At 41.8% G+C, this 18,996-nt stretch overlaps 1 protein-coding gene and 1 long non-coding RNA gene across 2 annotated transcripts in view; one reads left to right on the forward strand and one right to left on the reverse strand.

The window, feature by feature from the left end:
* The window catches only part of LOC126962643 (uncharacterized), a 36,526-nt gene extending 31,906 nt beyond the window's left edge, over positions 1 to 4,620 (forward strand). Inside the window, exons 2-4 of the long non-coding RNA XR_007728750.1 lie at positions 1,660 to 1,722; positions 3,372 to 3,440; positions 4,547 to 4,620. This is a non-coding gene — a long non-coding RNA (uncharacterized LOC126962643). The remainder of the gene's footprint in view (positions 1 to 1,659; positions 1,723 to 3,371; positions 3,441 to 4,546) is intronic.
* The window catches only part of GHITM (growth hormone inducible transmembrane protein), a 773,276-nt gene that overhangs the window by 209,596 nt on the left and 544,684 nt on the right, over positions 1 to 18,996 (reverse strand). The gene's annotated exons all lie outside the window — the stretch shown is intronic.

Consider the following 18,996-nt stretch of genomic DNA (forward strand, 5'->3'; position numbering starts at 1 on the left):
ATGACTTTCTGTTTATTTCAGCAGACAGCATGGATGCCTAATAAAGATGCTAGCAAAATATTAAACAAATGAGCCTACTATTGGAAGGGAATGGGCACCAACAGAATTTATTACACACCTACTGTGTGTTAGCTGTCAGCTTGCTACTTTCATTTGTCATCTCAGTGGATAAAATGACGGCCTCATGTAATTTATTTCTCATTTCTTATATAGTCACTCACCAGCTAATGATGTTTTGTCAACTTCATACTGCATATATGAGAGTGGTTCCATAAGATTATAACACTGTATTTTTACTGTACCTTTTTAATGTTTTGATATGTTTAGATACACAAACACTTACCCTTGTGTTAGAGTTGTCTCCAGTATTCAGTATGGTAACATTGCTATACAGGTTTGTAGCCTAGGAGCAATAGGCTATATACCATAGGCTATATAGCATAGAGCCCACATGTGTACTAGGCTGTACCATCTAGGTTTGTGTAGGTACATTCTGCGGTGTTCTCACAGCAACAAAATCACCTAATGATGCATTTCTCTGAGTGTATTTCTGTTGTTAAGTAACACATGGCTGTGTAAGGAAACAGACACAGCGACATTAGGAGTGTTGGTCCAGCGTCACAAATTATGGCCAAGCACGCCTAGAAATAAAGCATGTGCTGTCTCCAGTTCTCTTATATTATACTCTGGATTCTGATATGTGGGGATTGAAGATCAAACTCCATGGTGGAAATGGATGTTGAAGCAAGGTTTTTGGAGAGATCCTCTGGCCACCTGGAGGGAGGTGCAAGCTTGAACACACACGGGGAGAACACTTGGCATGTTGAAGGACTGCTGTATAATCCACCCTGCCCTGCTGGTCTTCCCCAATATTTCTTTCCACTCCAATTCCTTTGCGTGTTTAACTTTCAGGCTTTGCTTGTGTTAAATGATGTGGGTCTCTCTGTGTGTGTTGTGGCTGCACAAAAATGACAATATTTAGTATTTGGCAGAAAAATATTTCATCAATGGGCATTAAAATTGTCATTCTCCAGCAGGAATATGAACCCCAACCTCTGTCTTAACAACCTCTTAGTTTTTTCTTTGTGGATAAATGAGAGTACTGAAGGAAAAAATATTTGTGCCTTGACTTTCTTAAAAGCTTGTTTTTTGTCACCAGCATATTCTCTTGGCTACTCTACCCGCTTCTCCATCCAGATCTCTTGATCAGACGGTTTGGAACCACACTTCTATTGCTGTGATTATCTCCCGGGCAGCCTCCCTCTGACCCAGGTGCACAATGGGGAATGCATCTTGGCATGTTGATGATGGTACTATCTTGCCAGTGACCTTTTAACCCTGTTAGGCCTGGAATTGGTTAGAGGGCTTAGATTTGTGGGACAATTATAGTTTTCTAATAAAACACCTGGCTTCAATACACATGAGGCAGTTACCTAATGTGTTGGAAATTCTACTTGCTGTTCAGAAAGGTTATATTTCCACAACATCCATTTTCCCTAACAGCTTGGAATTCTGTTCACCCTAACATTATGGGATATCTACCCACATAAAGGATATAAAACATACTACTTGTGCTTTCTGCACAGACTATCTTCTGAAGTTACAAGCTAATGAACTTCATTCCTTTCTCCCTTCTTTCCCTCCTTTCCTTAATACTAGTGAGCAAAGTATTTATGCTGGAGCTAGACATTCGGAGACTAAGAAGACCCAATGTGACATTAGGTAGGTAATAGGCATATAAAGTACTGATTATAACAAAATAAAAAATTATTACAGGTCAAAGGCATCAGAGAGAGTCTTACAAAAGATGTTCTTTTTGAGTAAAAGCTGGAGAAGTGGATATAAATTTTCCATGCTGAGAGGGCAGGAGAAAGGGCGCTTCAGGTAGAAGGGGTCACGTGAAAGGGTTTGGCTTGGCTGGGAAAGAATATACTTGGAGCTCAATATTGCCTAAGAATATGGAGAAGAACAGCAGAAAGTGAGTTGGAAAAAATTGTGGGGCTATTGAAAACCATAGATCTTAAATGGCATGGAGAGGAGTCTGAATGCTATCCTCTAGGTGATATGAACCACCGACAGTTTTAAACAAGAGGTTTGCCATATGCAGATTTGTATTTTAGAATAAAACAATGAGGTGTCAAGGGTGAATTGAGCTGGATGGGGATGAAAAGGGATACAAGGGCAGGAGACCACAGCTGAGGCTATTTCATGGGTCTAGCTAAGCACCTGCATTACGTAACTGATGATGAGAATAAGGAGAAGCAGTATATTTAGGTGACATTGTGGAGACTGAGGGACAGGACTTGGTTACTAACTGGGGTCCAGAGACATGAGAGGAGTAAAGCACGAATAATAGTCCCCGATTTCTAACTTGGATAACTGAGGCAGATGGTAGCACACTTTAATAAGGGAAGGGAGATAAGAAGAGGAGTGGGTTTGCCCAAGGGATGGTGAGAAGGAGAAGGACTGTGAAGTTTGAGGCACTCCCTTTTTTTTTTTTTTTTTTTTTTTTTTTTAGCATTTTTAACATTCAATGAAGAACATATACCCCAGGGAGAAGCTTATGGCGTTTTCCCTCCATTTCCACTGACCCTCAAGGCTCACCAGCACACTGCCACATAGAGAGATATGGCATCTTGAGTTCTTCGTCTTAACCAATGCAGGCGCAGGCAAAACTAATCAGCAGCGTTACAGATCCATCAGAGGGCAGCAAGGGGGTGTTTGTGGCTCAGGCTGAATGATCGAGGCAAGCCAGAACCTTCTCTAATGCAATGTGACACTGGTATCAGGCCAAAGCTTGCTGTTAATAAATTTCAGCATTGTCCCTAAGTCACAATCACACAGTATGCAAAAGAGCTACCTACAAGCAGCTTCTAAACCCAAGCCGAGCACTCAGAGCCATTAGGTGAACTCTCTGTTGATGATGATTTGCATTTCTCAGTGCCTGGCATTGCCACCAGTGATTAGAGGACTGATAATGTCCTGGCCAAAATGTTGTCTCGGGAAGTCACTCTGCACCTGTCTGGGTAAATAGATGTGGGGAGTGAGGTAGGCAGATGTGGGGTGCCTGGTCAAACACAGAAGAGATAGAATGGAAACTCTAAAACTTTGTTGAACCAGAACACAGCATGATGAAGAAACACATTCTCTGGTAATTATAAACTCTGTTTCATGCAAGGAGCTTATATTGGCCAACTCTTTCAAGAATGCTTACAGTGCATGCAGAAAGAAGTCCTAGGATTGATGCAATGCCCTGACGGTGTCTTCAACCATTTGTTGGGAGTCAGGGAATGTAATAGAAAATAGTTATTGTGTGCCCCCTATCTGGAATCATTAAGCAAGCTTCTAGAGGGCCATCCTGTGCTTGGCAGGTCCTGCAGTCTCCCATGGACAAAATCTGGGGAGGAAGCTGAAAAGAAGAGGCATGAATCATGGGTCAGGTAAGTTCAATGCCCACTCTCTGAAACATGGAGCCCCACCAGCTCCCCGTGATCCATGACATTCCTGCCTGTCCTCTGCACTTATAGTTACTAATGAGAAAGGAAGCTTTGCAGTTGACCAGCCCTGGGCCAGCACAGCCCATCAAATTTTATCTGTATTCTCTGTGTAAGGAGAAAATTACCAAGCACAAATCCAACTGAAGGCAGGAGCAATTAATGTGGAACATGCACAGCTAAATAAGCTATTTAAATGTATGGCTACAAATTCCCAGGTCTGCCCATTTGGAGGGGGGCCAGCAGCAGAGCCCCCATCAAATGTTCCAGGACTGGCTGCCAAGCAGATAGCTAAGTGCAAAACCCCAGAGAGGTTGTCAGGAGATGTTTATGAAATATCTTCATGAAGAACTTGTGAGGCTCCGTGGTGGAGGGCTCCAAAGATGATCCAGGTGGACAGGTAGAATGCTGGAATTTAGGGCAGACTTCATCATTCCCCAATTCCCCAGATGGAGTTTAATTTGGCCAGAAAGTGTTTACAACACCTTGTAAACCGAACCTGAGCATTAGCTTAGCCTAGCTTGGATTCTTGGTTTTTTGATTGCCTGGGTTGTCTCTGAATAGGCCAGTTACATTCATCCTAAATGTCAGGGGAAGCTAAAATAAAGCAGGCTCAAAAACATAATGTTTTTTTTTTTTTTTTTTTTTTTTGCTAGAAACCTTTAAGGTCATGTCATATTGCATGATATAGGGATATCATGCTATTTGCAGTGATATTCGACTTTGAGTAAAAGTTGAAAGGAGACTAGGAAATTGGCTGTGTTAGACTAGCTGAGACAACTGTTACAACTGTTGACTTGGAAATTTCCTAGATACATGAGATAACGTAAATAGTTTTATCAGCTTCTTTCAGGAAATCCTTTGAAGTTCATGAATTTTGCCTCCTTTATTCTAGACTAAGAATCTGTCATGTTATTAGAGGGCACAATTTTTCAGATCATAGCTTTTCATATTATTCAAAATCAAGGAATCTCTGTATTTAAAAATTATTCAAAATGTAGACAATTTGATGATCCATTTCATGAAGTTGTCCTCTTTGCTTCCTCATACAGCCTTGGATTCAACTGAGGAATAAACGCACTGTTACAGAATTACTACAAAATTATCATTAATAAAAGAAAACCCTGATTTGGAAATATTGCCTCACAATCTCCGCATATGAAAAAGAAATTTAAAAAAACTTAAAAAAAAAATCCGAACAAAACTTCTGCCAGCTATTTCTTATCTTGGTTTGGGAATCCTTTCCAGAAGTTTTTAGAGATGTAAAATGCATTGGAATGGAAGTCAAGAGGCTTTATCATTAACGTACAACCTTGGGCAAATCACTGAAGCTCCTGGCTTCCCTTTCCTCATCTGTGTAATGAGGTTTGGTGGAGTGATCTCTAAGGTCTGTTTTTCATCACCTGACTATCTCTTACCAAATGTAACTCCTGAAGGCTTAAACCTTGCTGATCAGGTGCTAATGGTGAGTCCTGGGACCAGCAGCATCTGCGTCACTCCCCGGTGCTTGTGCAAAATGCAGTATCTCAGCCTGCACCCCAGACCTACTGAATCAGAATCTGCACATTAAGAAGACCTCAGGTGATTTATATACACAGGAATATTGAGAAGCACTGAATACAAGCTGAAGTCTCCTTTCTTTTGCACCCAGTGCTCCTGTTTGTCTCTACCAGACTCCTTATCTCTTGCTGTGTTACTTTGGTACAGGCTCTGAGAACTACTTCCAGCATTCTTGTTTCAAGGGCAGACATTACCAGACAATTATGCTATGATTATATGGTAGTTGATTTTCAGTTTTCAAGGTCAGGATTAATAGAATAAATATAGTGCAAACACAACATTAGAGTTTTTAACCTTTTTTTTCCTACTGAAAGAGAAAATCATTTTCTCCTGAGCTTGCTGAACCAGCTCTCTGCAAAAACAGAGCCCCCCGCCTGTTATCAGTCATTGCTGGAAATGGGAGAGGAGGCTAACTAGACCACAATGGGTTTGGCTACCATCAGAAATGGGACCTCAATTAGCCTGAGGACAGTACTCTTTTGCTTGATGAATTCAGATTGATATCAGGAAGAATTTGTATAGGATGGGAAAAATGAGGAGGAGGCCCAGGACCAAGAGGGGTTGGGTCCATAAGAGAACACTCGTTTTGGATGAGTGACTTTGCCGTATTCACAGTTAATGGTAGGATAGCCAGACTCTCTAGGAAGACAGCTCTAAGATTGTGAGGCTTCCCACCTTATATCAGGGATCAGCAAACTGTGGCTCTGCCAGCTGCCTGTTTTTGTAATAAAGCTTTATTGGATCACAGCCTTCCTCATTTATTTACACATTGTCTATAGCTGTGTTCATTCCAACAGAGGCCATATAGCTGCAACGCCTACAATATTTACTCTCTGGTCCTTTACAGAAGAAATTTTCTGGCACCTGCCCCATAACCATTTTTATTCCCGAGTTTTAAATATTGTGGGGGCAAGGATGATGAGGGATTCCAGTTAAGATCAACAATTTTGCTCAAACCTACCCTGCTGTACTGCACACTTTGTTCCTGAACAATAGTTGAGAAGCCCTGTGGGTTTAAGGCCTCAGTAAAATGGCCTGCTGTCCTGATGAAATATCTAGCAATCCATCCTTCAAGCTCATTGAGCTTCTTCAGTCACACCTTACAGCCACCGCAGAACTTCATTTTTTTGGTAACAATGCAGCATATAACCGTTTTCCCTCTTTTATCTCTCCATGTATACCCAATTACTGCTTCCCGAAGTTTAGATATTCTTTGGTTGCTTACATTTGGCACAAGTCTAACTTCCACTTTCTGGCTTCTGGGCACTGTGTCCACAGGGTAGGGGCATGGTGGTGGTTGTGGGGTGGGAGGTGAGCCCTGGAGCATCACTATGTGCTATGGTCTGAATGTTTGTGTCTCCCCAAATTCATATCCCCAATGTAATCATGTTAGGAGGCAGGGCGTTTTGGGAGGTGATGAGGTTATGAGGACTGCATTCATAAAGAATGCCTGAAGGAACTTCTTTGCCTCTCCCACCATGTGAGGATGCAGCAAGAAGCCACAGTCTATACGCAACAGGCCCTCACCAGACACTGAATCTGTTGGCACCTTGTTCTTGGACTACCCAGTCTCCAGACTGTGGGAAATTAATTTCTGGTGTTTATAAGCCATCCAGTTTATGGTGCTTTGTTATAGCAGCCCAAACAAACTAAGACATCAGGGAATCATGGAAAACAGCTCTGCTATGTGTCCTTCTGAATCACTTTGAGGTCACTCGGATCATAAGCCCAGAGCTCAGACCTCCTGTGGATTATGTACACGGCTCTAATTACAGACAGTTTGTGTTGATAAGAAGTCCTCCCTTTCCACTAAGGCTGTAAGAAACATTTAATATTTTAAGCAGAGAAAGAGCATCAGAATGGCACTAAAGGGAACTACAAAACTCTCTTTTTTTTCTTTTTCTTTTTAAATTTAGAAGATAAAATATACAGTAGGTCTTTGAAATTGTAATTGTCAAAATTCCAGGGGATGTTACCTTGTTATGGTTTTATTAATTTAAAGTCAATTAAAAAGTTGAAATTCTATTACAGATATTTCTAGCTTTTTGGTTTAGACATTTTGATGTGAGCACTGGAAAAGATTAGGTGAGGTCTCCCTCCTCCTTCTATACGAAGAGCAGAGGGGAAAGTGTTAAGAGGACATCTTGGAGGAGATCGTGGATGGCAGGAGTTATTTTCAATATTTCACTTTGCTGACTCCTGAGTCTCAAAAGCCTTTAATATGCCATTGCCACAGTGTGAGGCAATTAAGAGTAGAAAGCAACCTTTCAATCGTGGCTTGGGAAATTCCAGGTTGTACAGAGGCACTGAGTGGTTAAATGCCAGTAATTATATTATGATAAGCCTCCAGATTCAGATTCTCTAGGTCGAAAACAACAAAACTCTGATGAGTGCCGGGGACAAAGTCAAAGCAAAGTTAACTTCAACACAGTTGGCCCTCCTTATTAGTGGGCTCCACATCCACAGATAAAACCAACCATGGGTCAGAAATATTAAAAAATAAAAATTATGCTATTCTGAACTTGTACAGATATTTTTCTTGTCATTATTCTCTAAGTGATGCAGTATAACAGCTATTTACATAGCATTTACATTGTATTAGGTATTATAAGTAATCCAGAGATGATTTAAAATAAGCGGGAGGATATGCATAGGTTATATGCAAATACTATGCCATTTATATAAGACTTGTGCATCTGCAGATTTTAGTATCTGAGGGAGGTCCTGGAACCAATTCCCCATGGATACCAAAGGACAAATATACACATTTTTATTTTTAAAATTTTCAAATTTTGTAAAATTTTTATAGATTTTGGGTACAAGTGCAGTGGTGCTACATGAACATATTGGATAGTGGTAAAGTCTGGGCTTTTGGTGTAGCCATCACCCAGATAATGTACATTGTACCCAATAGGTAGTATTTAATCCCCCACCTCCCTCCTACCTTCCCACTTTTCAAAGTCGCCAATGTCTATTATTCCATTCTGTGTACACACTTTTAAAGGAATAGTTTTTAACTTTTTCTTTTTATTCGTTTGTTCCTCCAGAAGATCTAGGTTTTCCCTCATGATAATAAAACAGTTGAAAAATTGCACAGAACTGGAAAGAGCAGTCTTTACAGTCAGAAGAGGTTTTAGTTCCCAGCTCAGTAGCCAGTTCACTATGATCTCGGACAAGTTAATTCATCTCAGTTTCTGTTTCTTCATCTGTAAAACAAGTTCAGCAATGGCAACCTTTTGTGTTAATAGATGATGGTAATTCAGAAGAAAGAAATAGGAAGGGAGGAAGGAATGAAGGAAAGCGAGAGAGAGAAAAAGGAAGAAAGAAAGAAAGAAAAAAAGAAAGAAAGAAAGAAAGAAAGAAAGAAAGAAAGAAAGAAAGAAAGAAAGAAAGAAAGAAGAAAAATAACTTTCCACCCCTGCTCTTCATAAAGAAAGAGGCGGGAGACCTCACCTAATCTTTTCCAGGGCTCAAATCAAAATGAATGAAATAATGTCTTTAACATTTCAAGCCCTATCCTGCACATTGGTAGGTTAGAAAATTACTAAAAAGTAAGTTAATAGGTTAGTGAATAGCTTAGTAAGTCTTTAAAAACATGTTTATCCTAATACTTAAAGGAGAGTTAGATCAAATACCATCTCATTTTGAGTCCAAGCAGCAGAACTGGCTGCCATCTTCATCTGAAGAACTTATTTTTAAGCTGGATGGATGTTTTAAAAACTAAACTACTGAAGGATCAGAACAGCGAGAAATTAAATCATGGTGTAATTGCTCCTTGCCAGATCCATCTTATGCACCTCCCTAGACACATGTGCACGTGAATACCTCTTGGGCCTAGACTGATGCCCTGGAAAGCCTGGGCCAGTGTCTTTAGCTCCTCGATCCTGACACTCCTGGTTGTCTCAGTTGCTCCTAGAGGCCAAGACTGGGCCTCAGCAATTGCCTATTGCCATGGTAGCACCAATGTCAGGTCCAACTTGACCAGATACAGAGATGCAGAGGCACCTGAGTGACACAACCTGGAAGCAAAGGGTGCTTTAACCAATAAAAACATTCCGCAGGAGATGGTAATGAGTCAGCAGATAGATTATTCACTCTTCTTCTCCCTGAAGGACATTCTGAGACACAGTGAGTTTACACAGACTCTCCAGAGAGGTGCTAAATGATGAACAACCAACTGGTTTTTCTTATGAAGTTGTTTCTGGTTCTATAATAAACTGCTTTGTATTTGCTTCATGTGTTCGCATCTTCGCTTTCCGCTTTTCTCACTCATATGCTTCCCCGGGATTGTATGCCCAAGTGAAGAATTGGCATGCAAACTTGGCCTCAAGTTCAGTTTTCTGGGACCAAGATGGTGGGTACCAGGGGTGACTCTAGAGGGCAGACCTTCTGGATAGGATTCTGGAGTGGGATTCCCCACCTATCTGAAGTCCACATGGAACATATTGTTGGGGTGCTAATCATACTTGGCATATGGTGGTACTAAAATGACTACCAGCACGAGGAGCTGTGTTGGGGGAAAAGTAAACAGTGAATTTGATTAGTTTGGGGCAATGATAATGACAAGCCTTTTGGTCTTAGTTTGCTGTTCATGGTAGCATTAGAGACCTTGCAAATATAAAATTAACCAAAGAAAGAAAATTAAAATTTAATTTAATTTAATGGGACTTTAAACTGTCACCTTAAGGCACATTCTGACAGTTAGAGGCTGTCTATGGCACTTTAAAAGGAGAGGATCATATCCGGCAACTTCACTCTAGACTCTGCTGGACATCTGATTATGATTATGGTAGCAAACGAGGCCAAGTATACAGTCTTGACAGGCATCTCTTGTCAGAGTCAGTGCTTTGACAGGGAAAGATCGGAGGTCAGAGAACTAAGCATACTTGTTTGGATAAGCCTAGAACCTTAAACTCCCAATTTTCCAGAACCTTCTTGGCTGGCAGAAGCAGTCCCTTCCTGTTCGTCGGAGGGAAAGAGTCTCTCCTTGCCTGTAGATCATGCAATCACGCCTCACCTGAGGCAGGTATCATAAGATGATGCTTGTTCTGTTCAAGATCTGACTCCACCTCCACAGATGTCTCCAGGCTAACAGCAAGGATCATTTCTCAGCAGGACTTAAGCAAAGGAGTACAAACCCTGCTATATAACCAAGAGTCACACAGCAGAGGAATTGTAGGGACTTGCTAATCATGCCAACAGGAGAATACAAATGGAAGCAGATCCTACATGCAATAGACCAGGGTGTATGGAATATGTTGAACAGGGGAGAGCATATTGGCATGAGGTCCTTACGCAGTTCTGTTAAAGGCACTGAGACTGACCAACTGGTTTCCTGGAATGGCTTATTGAAGCTTGGACAAAATATGGCCTGTGGTGAATGAGGTGGAGATGCCAATAACTCCTTTGGCTTATTGAGGAACGAATCAGAAGGGTTAGGAGATAAGAACATTAGATTGGGTTTACCATAGAAGACCTGAGAACCCACCACCTGACTGTATCCTCCAGGAGACCCCAGGAAACAATGAGAGAACAAGAAATGCCCTGTTGTGAGGTGGCTGGCATTGCTGAGAAGAGTAGTGGTAGCTGATGGCTGGTATTGACAGTAGGAGTTTTTGCCATGTAACTGGGATACCCTCTGACAATAGAGATTATGTGATTCTGGAATGACAAAATCCAGGTGGTGGAACCTACTCATCAGAGGCCGGGGGCATAATTACAGTGAAAGGTCAGGGACCCAAAGGGTATCTTGACTTGTAGGATGTGTATTGATCCACGTAGATAACAGATCTTGGTTTTTACAGGGATGAGGTAGATGGCCAGCTGACTACAATATCACTCTATTAGAATAATAAACATTTTGAGGGCTGAAGTAGAGACAGGTTATGCCAGAAAGCATAGTGGAAAATTGTATTTCCTTACCCAATTTCCAGATTAATGTCACTTCACTAACTCAGAGCCTGTTGATTAAAGTCAAGTCTTGTTTTTTAGGGCAGGACCTTGAAATACTATTGCAAATATTCCTCAGAATCCTTCCTCAAAGGGACCTGTGGCAATCCTTCACCAGAATCTGAAGGTCTAAATATTTAATTAATATGCACACACACATATATAATGTGATATATGTGTGTATACACATAAATATACACAATATACACACTCAGATTGTATATGCTGTCAGAAGTCTCACATTGTAAGGGTTTTAGTGTGTAAAGCATCAAGTAAAAGCCATGAGCTGCCCTCTTTCTAAGCCAGATGATAAATCAGAGGCAATACTATATTCCATGAGGAATGAAGAGAATAATGCCACTGTTAAAAACCTGAAGTTGCAAGGGTGTTTGTTTAATTAACCCTGACTTCTGTGAAATAAGATGGATGATAGCAGATAGTGATGGGCTAATTAAACATAATCAGATGGCAGCCTCAACCAAAGATGCCACAATGGGAACACTTACTTACAGGAGAGGAGCTACATAGCCCTTGTGTCTTTGTACGAGGCTATTGATTTGGTAAATGCTTTCCTCTTGGTCCCATTCAGTTTACATTTACATGACAAAGACCACAGTGTACTTTTACTGTCTTACCTCAGAACTATGCTAACCTTCCCATGTTCTAACACAGTAGTTTGTAGGGACCTTGACTGTCTTGACCCTACACAGAACCTGAAGATGATTCATTATCTTGGTGTTATCAGGTTAACTGGACCTTGTAAGTAAAAAGTTGCAAGTGCTTTAGGTGCCCCAGTAAGTGCATATGTATTAGAGGGTAACATAAACCCTATGAAGATTCAAGTGCCTGCCATATTGGTGATTTCAGAAGTTTAGTGGTTTTGAGTATGGTGAAACATTTCTTCTAAGGTAAAAGAAAATTCCCATCACTTATAAAGAGACACTCTCCTCAGCAGGCTTCTTTGGATATTTGAAAAAGCATGTATTATACTTGAGATTATCCAGTGACTAAAAGGGCTTCCAGTTTTGATTGGAGCCTAGAATTAAAAAGGAGTCGTCATTTCTTCTGTCTCCAGTAAAAAATAGCCAGCAGCTGTGATCATGCTGGAGTTGTCTGTGGTGGGATCTCTGGCAAATCCCGTTGTTGCAGCATAGCACAGACCTACAGGTTCTTAAAAGAGGCCATAACCTTGGTTGCAAAGAATTGTTCTTTGCTTGAATAACAGGTTCTGGAACTCTACTGGCCCTAGTAATGACTGGACAAATAACTACGGGAAACCAAGAAACTCTGCAATAAAACGTGTCTATTAGACATGATTTTTATTGGGCACATGATATGTTGAATGTCGGACTTTAGAGATCAGACTGGAGCAGGACTTGAAGACAAATAAACAACAACCCAAACAGGTAACCCAGACCCCTACGTCACCAATTCATCTCCTTCAGTTTGTACCTATGGACACATCAGGGGCTCCCTACAACCAACAAGAGGAAAGACTTGAACCAGACTTACAAGGGGGTTGTGGTGATATGTTGGAAATGGACTCCTGCTACATTTTAGCTATACTCACTGTTGCCCTGAAAGGAAATCCTTTTAGTCGGTATAGTATGCTTGGTCAACTACTTTGTGTGGGGGAAATTTAGGCAGAGGTACCAGAGTTATGGAGTTATGGCTATAGACTAATGCCCAGTCAAGTGGAATGACTTGGTAGTTTTGTCAGGAAAAATGGCGGATCCATGGCAGAGAGCTCTAGGAAAGAGATGTGTGGATAGAAAGACCTACAGGGAGCAGGCCCAAAGCATGAGCATTTTGGTGTCTCACTCAGTCAACACCCACCAGGGCGCCTACTAAGGGAGGTTTTAAACACCAGGTAGACAGAATGGTTCATCCCATCTACCAAAATCAGGAACTTTTCTTCTTGGTCATCCCAGAACTTGCCCAATGGACTCATGAAAAATCGCCCTTGGTGGTAGGCAAGGAGGCTATGCATAAGCACAGCAAGGTGGCCTTTTTGTCACTGTGGCTTCTGTAGCTACCATGACGACTGCATGTTCAATGTGTCCTTGGCAGGGTCAAGGACAAATGCTGGGCTCTGGAACATGACGCCATTCCTTGGGGAGGTCAATTACAGTGGGCCACTTAAGTAAAGCTTTAAAACAAGTAATGCCATATATATTTATATAAATGTGTATTTATATGATATTTATATAAAGTGAAATATTAAGCCTGAAATGGGAATGATAAACAGCAAGTTCAGTATAGTGGTTATCTCAGGAAGTGAGGGAAGGGCAGTGGTATTAACGAGTGTTTCAACGTCATTCACAATTTATTTTTCACACTTAGTGACATATTCACAAGTTTTTATTATATCATTTCCTTTTTCTTTTTATAGGTATAAAATTTCATATACAAAAAGAATTGTGAAGATAATGTTAACTCTAATTAGTAAGACAGGCAATAATTTTACACAATAATAAGGAAGTTCAGTGTGAGAAATGAGGTAAAGTAGAATCATAGAGGCTTCTAGTGGCAAAGCCAGGCTTGCATGTGGATCTTCTTCATCGGAGCCCTGAAGCCTCTCATTGCAGGACAATCGTGCTCTTAGCCTGCATTCTGTAGAGGGTGTGCACTGTAACACAGCATCCTATGAAGCAGGGGTTGGGAAACTTTTTCTGTAAAGGGCCAGATACTCAATATTTTTGGCTTTGCAAGCCATGTGGTACCTGTTGCTACTACTGTGCAACTACTGTTGTAGTATGAATGCAGCCATACACCATACATAAACAAAAGGGCATAGCTGTGTTCAGAACCGACTACATGATGTGTGGGGGCCAGTGCAAAGTGAAAATGTGGGTCCCCTGTTTAATAGTTAAGAACTTCAAAATGGCAACAGCAGTTCATTAAACCAAATGTGGGACCTTCTTCTTCTTCTTCTTTTTTTTTTTTTGAGATGTAGTCTTGCTGTGTTGCCCAGGCTAGAGTACAGTGGTGCAATCTCGGCTCACCGCAACCTTCGCCTCCTGGGTTCAAGCGATTCTCCTGCCTCAGCCTCCTGAGTAGCTGGGACTACAGGCACCCACCACCATGCCCGGTTAATTTTTTTTTTGTATTTTTAGTAGAGACGGAATTTCACCATATTGGCCAGGCTGGTCTTGAACTCTGACCTCATGATCCTCCCACCTTGGCCTCCCAAAGTGCTGAGAGCATACAGGCGTGAGCCACCGTGCCCGGCCAAATGTGGGACCTTCTAAGTGTGAGGCCCTCTGTGATGACACAGTTTGCATGCCCATGAGGCCAGTCCTGGCGGTGTCCCAATAAAATCTTATTTTCACAAATAAGTGAAGAAATGGATTCAACCCAGAGGCATATTTGCTGACCCCTGCTATACAGGATCAAATAACAGCAAGTATCTTTGATTGACAAAGAGCATTCTGAATAGGTGTGTGCCTACAATTCTACTGCTCAGCCATTCCTCAATTTTCTCACATTTATATGTCATGGTTCAAAGTCCATATACTGGTCCTTGACTTAGAATAGTCCCTTAGGGAAGGGTGGTCCTGGCTCTAGAGGTTAGCAGACCAACAGCAATAGGCTCTTTTCTAAGTATTCCCAATGCTGCACTGTATTAATCAAGGACAGCACTAATCGGATAGATGTATGTATGAAGGGGAGTTTATTAAGGGGTATGGACTTATATGATAACAAGGTGAAGTCTCACAATAGGCCATCTGCAAGCTGAGGAGCAAGAAAGCCAGTCTGAGTCCTAAAACCTCAAAAGTAGGGAAACTGACAGTATAGCCTTCAGTCTGTGGGTCTGTGGCTGAAAGCCTGAGAGCCCCCTGGCAAACCACTGGTGTAAGTCCAAGAGTCCAAAAGTTTAAGAACTTGGGAGTCTGATGTTTGAGGGCAGGATGCATCCAGCACAGGAGAAAGATGAGGGCTGGAAGACTTAGCCAGTCTAGTCCTTGTACAATCTTCTGCCTGCTTTATTCTAGCCTCGCTGGCAGTTGATTCGATGGTGCCCACCCAGAGTGAGGGTGGGTCTTCCTCTCCCACTCCACTGACTCAAATGTTAATCTTCTTTGGCAATACCCTCACAGACACACCAAGGACCAATATGTTGCATCCTTCAATCTAATCAAGTTGACACTCAATATTAACCATCACATGTTCCTACCTGGTTACTTCTGGGAAGACGAAAGAAGCCTTTCTGTTTTTGTTCATTTTTACTCCAGGTAACTTTTTGTTGACTTTCCCTGGAAATGTCCTTGACTTCTGAAACACCTTCAAAGACCACTTTTGAAATAAACACACAATGATCTTTTCAGAAGCCTGCCAGCCTTTGATTAGCTCTTGCTGACTTTCTAAGAACATGTCTTGTCACTTTTGAGTTTTCAGGGAGGCCTTTGTAGTGTCTGGAATATCATTTTTTTTGTATGTGTTTTCACTTCCTCAAATCAGGACTGGGCTCCTGGTGAGTCCCTGAGCTGGGCCTGCGGATTTCCGTCTCAGCCTGCTTTGGTCTCTCCTGCTGGAGAGACCTCAGCCCTTCCCAATGCTGATCTTTCTCCAAGTGGCTGCAGAATTTTAAAAACTCCATGGTGACATTAGCAGGGCTACCACCTGGAGAAGTAGTTGGGTCTGTATAATTGGAAAGAACACCTGGTGCTTATTCCCATTGCCTATGTTTGGGATTTGCTTTTATATTTGAGGCAAGACATGGATTCCTCTGATGGATTCAAAGTGATATGAGAACACTGAATGAAAACAGGTACTTTAGGGAAGCTCGAAGGTACATAGCTTCTGTGAGGCACATAGTTGTTAAGCAGAGTTCATACCAGGTCTGGGTTGATCTATCCATGTCTGGGAAAATGACCTCTAAGTTGTCTCCTCTCAACCTGATTCTCTCAGAAGCTATGGATTCAGGGTAAATTTGGAATGTTATACCTGCTTTGTCTGCAGTGGGGAACTGTGCTTGGCTTGGGGAACTGAGAGCTGGCCTGCTCAGGTCTGTGTGACTGGAAAGATTGGTGAGAAACAGCATGCAGCCCTTCTACATCAAGGTCTCTCCCACACAGCTTGGCCCTTGTCCAGGACGGTGGCACCTGTGCCACACCGGTGAGGAGGTAAAAGTAGTTGCTCAGCCTCCTGATAAGTTGAGTACCTGCCGCATCGCTTGTCTGGTGTCCTTGAATTACCCTGTCAGTCCAGTCTCCTAGGTCTGATAGCCAACCTGAATTCATAGTAACCACTGTGGTGGTAGATTTAACACTGACCACCTGTAGAACCAGTATAGCATGCTGGTTAAGCACTTGAACTTTGAGTCTGAGGACCTGAGTTTGAAGACTGACTCCATCACTTACTTGCTCTATCTCATTGGAGAGGTTATTTTACTTTTGACCCGGTCTCCTCATTTGTAAACTGGGAGTGGATAGAAGGGGTTAATAGATGATGGATCATAGAGCCATGACTAGCACAGAATGGGGTAGATGGAGCTGCTTAGTGAGTATAAGTTGTTACTGAGAATAGCCTGTTTCATATGTGAGGTTTCATGTCAAGAATATCTTCATCATTGTCACATATAAATGAAAGTTTGGATTGATACAGTAGTCTTTATTATTCATTTCTCTTAATAAATATCTAATAATAGTATTTATATATATATATGTATATATTCTCCTTCCTGGCCTTTGTTTTAATGTATTCTATATTTTCATGCTGATTTCTGTATTATAGTTTTCCTAGAACCCAGTGAATCACTTAATTTCTTCCCTCCATATCTATTGAGGTATCATTGACAAATAAAAATTGTATCCATTAAAGGTGTACAATGTAATGTTGCATTTTAACTTTCAATATCTATTCTTTTTTAATTTCAGGAATATTTTCTCCACTGATACCTTTTGATAATGATTCTATTCCAACTGACATATGATAATTGAAATATTCAAGAATTTAGCAATCCCTCTTAATATTTATCTCTCTTCATTTTCTTTTTTCTCTCATAATTCTTTCCTTTTTATTTCTTTAGAGGCAGCATCTCTCGTTGTATTGCTGAGGCTGCTCTTGAACTCCTGGGCACCAGCAATCCTCTTGCCTTAGCGTCCTGAGTACCTGGGACTACGGGGGTGCATCCCCATGCCTGGCTTAATTTCTTTATTATTCTGTTTGTTTGAGTTGGTATTCTATTCTAATAGTCTGATCTTCTGCAGTTCTTTTATCACTCTTAATTCTTCTTTTTATTTTGAGATGGAGTCTTACTCTGTCACCCAGGCTGGAGTGCAGTGGTATGATCTCGGCTCACTGCAACCTCCAGCTCACTGCAACCTCCGCCTCCTGGGTTCAAGTGATTCTCCGGCCTCAGCCTCTCAAATAGCTGGGATTACAGGCATGCATCATCGTGCCCGGCTAATTTTTGTATTTTTAGTATTTTTGTATTTTAGACAGGGTTTCATCATGTTGGCCAGGCTGATCTCAAACTCCTGACATCAAGTGATCCACCTGCCTCAGCCTCCCAAAGTGCTGGGATTACAGGCATGAGCCACTGCACCTGGCTTATCACTTCTAATTCTTATTTGTTCTCCTGGGGAAATAGTTTTTTATTCTTTTCGTTTTATGATTGAAAAGCCCCTTTTGGTGACCTAATAATGCATGATAGTGTACAACAACTTTCTTTTTAATCCTGATATTTGATACAAGATACGTTTCAAGTGTTAGGGTTATCTGAGACCCTTTCCCGCCTTTTTTGATCAGAGTTGTTTCTAAATAAAACTTTCTGATTACAATAAGTCCTTTTATTTCTGTTTACTTGTGGTTTTTTGTGTATTTTTTGCACATTATCGGGAAGGGGTGATGGGAATGTAATATACATGTCATTCTACCTGTTTAGTCAATTGCAGGCTTCCCAACTTTGATGGTGCAATTCCAGCTGTCTGGAAATAATAAGCATATTGGAGGGAGGTTCCTGACAGACTGCTTCTCCTGAACGTGGGTCTGAGAATCACACCATGTGGAGATGGTCCCACAATTTTCCCAAACTACTCAAACCTCATTAGAAGTAGAAGTTGATCAGTGAGGGTGAAGTATCCCACTTCATCCTTGCAGGCTCTGGCAGCGGGAGCCAGAGGTTGAGCATCAGACTGGTTGGGGGCACCTTATTCATGCAGGGACTGTAAAGGCTATCAGGTTATATGCATGATTAACACAAGTGCCTGCAAACCTGCTTTGCTTGACGTGGAGGCAGAAACACTGCAGCACGGCTGCCTGGGTCAGACTGAGAATCCAAGGGAATAGAACCAATATCCGAATGAACACTCAGCAAGAGTACAAAGAAATAGCCCTGAATGCCAGAGGGAACATGCAGTGCCATGACAAGGCACATTTGCAAGTCAATCTGTGAGCTGGGTTAGAGATGTTATTACATTTGTACTCCCTAGACACTCTGGATACAGCAGAGGTAAATTTTTTTCTGGCTGCTGCTTGGTAGCTCTGAGTTTTCCTGCAGCGGACAGCTTCTTGCTCTTTGAGGATTTTTAATTTGAGTACAGACTGGGCTGAGAGTGGAGAGACAGGACTCACTCAGGCTTACTCACAGAGGTGAGACAGGTTTCCTTTGCGTTTGTAGGACCACGTCATGAGAGGAACAGGGCAGAGGGAATGAATCATGGGCTGCCTTCCTATCAAGGTGCATGAGGGTGGCAGCCACTTTACATCTGTAACTGACTGGGAGGAAAGACATTCATTTCAGAGATGAAAAGCAGGCTTGCTGAAGAGGTTCTCCAACCCTGTGATCCAGAAGGAGTGGTATCATCAGTGTCCTCTGTCCTTGTTCCACTGGAAAGCTGTAAGTGGTAGCCATGTTAGATGTCTGACATGATCAAGGGTTAGCACAACTGCATCGTCTGAGTGCTTCTTCAACCAAGCAGGCACAGAGTTGGCTGCTAGGATAATGGGAATGGGGATGGAAAGCGCTGGCATGGAAGCAGCACTTGGG

The sequence above is a fragment of the Macaca thibetana genome, chromosome 9 (genome assembly GCF_024542745.1).
Source record: "Macaca thibetana thibetana isolate TM-01 chromosome 9, ASM2454274v1, whole genome shotgun sequence".
NCBI lineage: Eukaryota > Metazoa > Chordata > Mammalia > Primates > Cercopithecidae > Macaca > Macaca thibetana.